Genomic DNA, 5626 nt, shown 5'->3' with positions numbered 1-5626 from the left:
GGACAAACATAAATTTAAAGTCTAAGCAAACTGAAAATGGAAATAGACAAGGGAAAGGAAGGGGAGGAATTACCTTTGTAAATGTAGAATACATATTAAAATATATATTTCCCACAGTGTTTAAAATCAATATTAGATTGAATCAGTGAAATGATCCCTGCTTATTATACAAAAGCCTTTAAGACTCTGCATTTATATGTTTCTGTATAAACCATTACTAATTGTTCAGTGAACAATACAGATCCCTTGAGTTTCCTCCCATAATAAAATTTTTGTTTGTGTGACTGTATTCTTATATTTAAAAAACAGAAAACTATACTATATGGTCTAAATGATGTGAACTCCCCACAAAATGATTAGTGAAAAGTACTGTCAATGATATTTGTGCACTTTTATCAATAAAAGGAGAGAGAGCTTCTTGGCATGCAAAAATTGTTAACTTCTCAATAAAGTGTACACAAGGCAAAAAAGCACAAAAGTCTTAGAAGTACAATACTTAAGCTCCTCACAGTATCAAGATGTTGTGCACGTCAACATTACCCCTGAGGAAGCCCGCTTAGGCGAAACGCACCAGGTTATACTGCAATGACAGCAACCAACTACTGGATAACCATATACTAGAAAATCATGCTAATAGCAGAATCTGTATAGGGTGCATGGGCCAGGTACTAAGTTCTGTGTTTGTCAAATGTAAACTTTATAGAGATTATATCTGATTCGGCTTGTCCTTTTTTTGGCCCCCAAAAGAATTCCTAATATGAATTGCAGCTGGCCTGTCGCTACTGCTACTAGTAACGGCGGGCCAGATGCAATTTACACTAAGCTGATGTTCTATGGACGCGAGTACAATGCCGCTACTACAATTCCCGGCATCACTCGAGTCTCTAGATCAGCGGCCTCTCTGCCTATGCGTGGCCCCACATTTTATGGACATAAGTGATGCCAGGAATTATAGTAGCGGCATCACTCGTGTCTATTGAACACCAGCCTATGCATGGATCCAACGGACTTTATACTGACAGGTAAGCTCAATAATCAGGAATTATCATTATTATTATTATCAGGAATTATTATAGAGCTATTGCCATAATAATTGTTTTACTGCCCTAGAGAATTCAATGTGAAACCAAATGGCAAAGTAAAACAATTAATCTCAATAAGAAGAAACAAGAACACATGAGAAGAGCATGCAGTAATATGCAGTGGATTGATCTAACTTTAGAATACTGCATGCTCTTCTCACGTGTTCTTGTTTCTTCTTATTGAGATTAATTGTTTTTTCAATAAATTTCAAGTTTAGCCTGTGACTTGGTCCAAGTTTTTAATTTCGTCCCTCTGTGTATTTGAGATGACACCCTTGATATACAGTATACAGTTATCATTTGATTACAGTTGACAATTTCAAGATTTTGGTTGTTTCCATTTTTGTGTTTGTATGACTATTGTTTATATAGAGATTCCTTTTCCAAATAGAGAATTTACACACAGAATTTGTCATGTGGCATATTCTTATTTTTAATAAGTAAATACCTTTCTGTTTGCAGTGATTATTTCAATATCTGAATGAAAAAAAATATTATTACTGTATGTAATATATAAAAATTATCAAATAGTGTAAAACAAAAGAAAGAGAAGGGGGTAGACAAGTGGGGTGGGGGGTCTAGCATGAAAATTGGGAAGGAAACTTAGGGGAATGGAAAGAAAACCTTTTCATCACAAAATATGTACAGCTTGTTGCTAAATATTTAAGGAACATTACTTTTTTAAAATTAGGTAGGAGTATTTTAAAGTATTGAGTGTTTATATTCATTTGCATTTTGATTTTAACAAAATCATTTTTAGATCTCCACCTTAGACCTAAGTGCCCTGTCCAATATCTTGTGTGCTTGTGGACTTGTTGTCTTGGTTCCCTTTAAGTCCAAGCCATATATTATACAGATAAAGCCTTATATAATATACGGTACATTTACATATCATAAGATATACTAACCCCAATTTTAAACAATTTAAAAATTACTTAGGAACAAATATTAATGCATGTTGTAACATTATGCTGTAGGTTTATACTCAAGTACATACAAGATAATATATATTATCTATATAAGTATAAACCTAAGGCACAATATTACAATATGCATTCATCACTGCTAACATTCCAAAACAATAATAAATAGATTAATGGTGTGTCATTTTAAAACAATAATTAAAGGTAAAAACAAAAAAAATCATATTTTGTATATCTTATTTATCTTTTTACAGGTTAAAGTATTTTGTACTTTGTTGGTTATGGTGGATCAGTTGGAAAGAAGAATTGCAAGTGACGATTTCTTTTCTGTATAACATAGTTGTTATTATACTCCAGATATAGAAAAGAGATTTGTTACATTTATTATAAAAAGCAGTATACAGAAAGCATCTTTTTTATGAATTTTTGAAGGCTCTATACATATCATCAATTTACTTATGCCGCATGATCTTTGCTCTTAATATATTGGTGTGAATATATTACATACTTGGTGGATGCCCACAAAGAAAATTTTAGTCTAACTTTTATTTTTGGCACTGGTAAATGAAGACAGAGAGATAAAGACATCAGAGAAACAAGTGCTGAAACCAGAACATAGTTATCAAGGTTGGCAACTTGTTGGCTGGTTGAAGCATGGATTGGTGATCAGAAGCAGGTCAGGAAATGGGTTGAGGTTGGCAACTTTCTGGTATGTGAGGAACAGAGTGGAAGGCAGAAGCAAGGTTAGAAAATAGTAACTTGGTGGCCGGTTTAGTAGAAAGCAATGAGAAGTAGTCAAGTAATAAGCCAAGACAAAATCAGAGCCAGTCCAATAAACAGGTCAAAAGTGAAACCCAAATCCCAACAAGTAATCAAAGGTCATAGGTCATGCCAGTAACAAGATTAGTTATAAACAATTCAGCAATGGAGGAGGCGTTTAAATAGTGTGTGTGAATGAGCATGTGTATGTATACTTTCACATAGCACTCCCTTATACAGGGATGCACATAAGGATGCAATTCTGCACTTTTTCTTACAGAAGCATAAGCTTTATTCGACTAATTTTTCATTTTTAAATTTTCTCAATCTATATATTTTTAGGGACAAAGGGGATGATTACACAAGCCGGCATGGGATCAGATAACAAATAATTTTAAACAGTGATCCAGTTTTGCTCTCCTCATGATCCTCGTCTCATCTTGAAGTGAAATATCTTTTCCCCGATGTTGTAAAATGCCATGAAACTGCTATATAGGAGGGAAAATGCAGAAAGTGAGGAACATAAGGGGTAAGTGCAACCTTTTTACTTGTCTTGTCTCTTTGAGGTGCTGTGCCCACCAAGATTTGTGGTGCCGAGTCATGTGTTTTTCGTATGCATGTAGTACCAAATAGCTAGTAATTTTACTATGGTTAATATTCTGCAGGCAGAGGATGCAGACAACAATAATGCTGACAGATATATTAAATCAGGTTCACACTCCAGAGCCTAATGGACTAGCCCTGTAAATAGCAAGATCCTTTATTTGTGGGGCAACGTCAGCAGGTGAATTGAGAAAGCTGCTCGTTCCTGTTCATTTCCACCTTCCTTTGCCTTGGGTAAAGTCCTCCATTGCTGATGTAATGTTCCTCCTTTATAACATTTCATCTCTGTAGCTGGTGGCAATCATTTCTTTATCCACCATTTTCCTCCTAGAGGAACATTCCTCCCACTCACTGTTCTCTTCCTGAAATTGAGTGACAATGGCCAAACCCTCCTGTTCCTCTATGTTCATTATCTTTCTCATCCTCAATATCTAATAGTAGAGTTTGCACATGACCCAGATCATTGCAATGCAAAAACTAACAATCGTGTGATCAAAAGTTCAGCATTTCCAAAGTTTTTTTTTTCATTTTTTTGTTCAAAAAAAATGCTTATGTTTGTATTGAAACCAAAACAGTATTAAAACCAAACTGAATTTTTCTAGATTGTTGTGCATTGGTACTTTTTCCCATGGAAGACACTGGCTCCCCATGTCATTTTTTACCAAACCAAAGTTCAAATCAAAGTTGGTTTCCCAAATACTATAGTGAAGCTCCCCAGCAAGATCAACCATCATCAGATCATAGGGTTAGAAAAGTACTTCTGTACGTTCCAGGTTTGATGGTCATGCAACCTGGCGTATTTTTGATCTATATATATTATTGATCTATCGACATTCAAAGATTCATCTAGAACAAGCTTGAGCAAACTGCAACCCACAGGCCATATATGGCCTGTTGGGCATTTCATTCCGGCCCGTCAAATATTATTACAATATTGACCACTGGCAAAAAAAAAAATTGTGACCAACAACACTGTTACCACTGAAATGGAATGTAATTTGAATGTAACTCTTTTTCTTTTAGGTAATGGCTTTTACATGATTACACAATTTATATCAGTTCACGCAAACACTCTCTATCCATCTGATATTGGTCCGGTCCATCTGTCAAATTTTAAAACTCATTGAGCCTAAAACTCACTGAGCCAAAGACCCACCCTGTATCTAGATCGATGCTTGGTTTTAGTAGAACCTTGCCTTAAAATGCAAACTGAATGCCATCAAATCTTAAGGACAAATCTTTCTGGATGTGCACCCAAAGACCATTGTGTAAATATAGGCCACTAGGTCTACCTTTCTTTTCCTTTCATTTTAAGTAGATTGCCCAGGCAGGGCAGCTTTGTGGCAGTGACAAGTACAGAACACAAATTTTAAAAAAACCTCAACAACAAAAAATAACTTAAAACTTACCTTTATGCCAAAAGAAACCCTTAAATCTTAAATCCTAATCTGGTAAAAAAAATATTTTAAAACATTATATATCAAATGTTGGAGAGGTAAGTTCATCGGCATGAAAAGAACTTTTATCTAGATTTTTTTAGGTAATGGACAGGGCCACTTTATTGTTTTGTCAACCAGTGTTGGCTAACAGGGGCCAAGTGTTATATACAATAAATATACAACAATAAAATAAATGAATTGAAAAGCCCAATTGTTTTTTGGTAACCTTTCCTTCGACTTATTTAATTTAAGACCCAATTATTTTCTTAGTATAGACCCAAGAGAACAGTCTAGTTGAGTATTGTCTGGAGAACAGCCAGGTTTACCGAGCCTTCTCCTTCTTTATAGAAGCATATTTATTGATCATTGTCAGTGCATTATCCAAACTGTATTATTTATGATGATTTACACTACAGCATGGGTTGACCTAATTTCTAATAGCAATTTATGAAGATTTATTAGGAAATAAAGATACGGTGACAGTGAATTCATTTTTTTCATTGTTTTCTATAAATGCTGATTGGGTTTTCAAAGCTCACAAAATATATTGACTCGCAAAAACATCACATATTTTTCTTTCTTTCTCTCTTTATAGATATTTTTATGAGGGAAATATTTACTTGCCTAATCTGGAAAGATTTGTTAAAAATCATCTTGCCATGTTGCATTTGTCTCTATTTTAGGAAGAAAAAATTGGAATGGTGCTAGTAGAAGGTGAGCCCTCGTTACAGTCCTCTTCATCCCTCGTTATTAACACTTGACTTTTAATGCATTGGATGCATTGGATTCTCCCATTGGAACATTTCTCAGTAACACATAA

The sequence above is a fragment of the Pyxicephalus adspersus genome, chromosome 2, assembly GCF_032062135.1.
Source record: "Pyxicephalus adspersus chromosome 2, UCB_Pads_2.0, whole genome shotgun sequence".
NCBI classification, from domain to species: domain Eukaryota; kingdom Metazoa; phylum Chordata; class Amphibia; order Anura; family Pyxicephalidae; genus Pyxicephalus; species Pyxicephalus adspersus.
The sequence above is the reverse complement of the archived record's forward strand: the minus strand, read 5'-3'. Positions refer to the sequence as shown.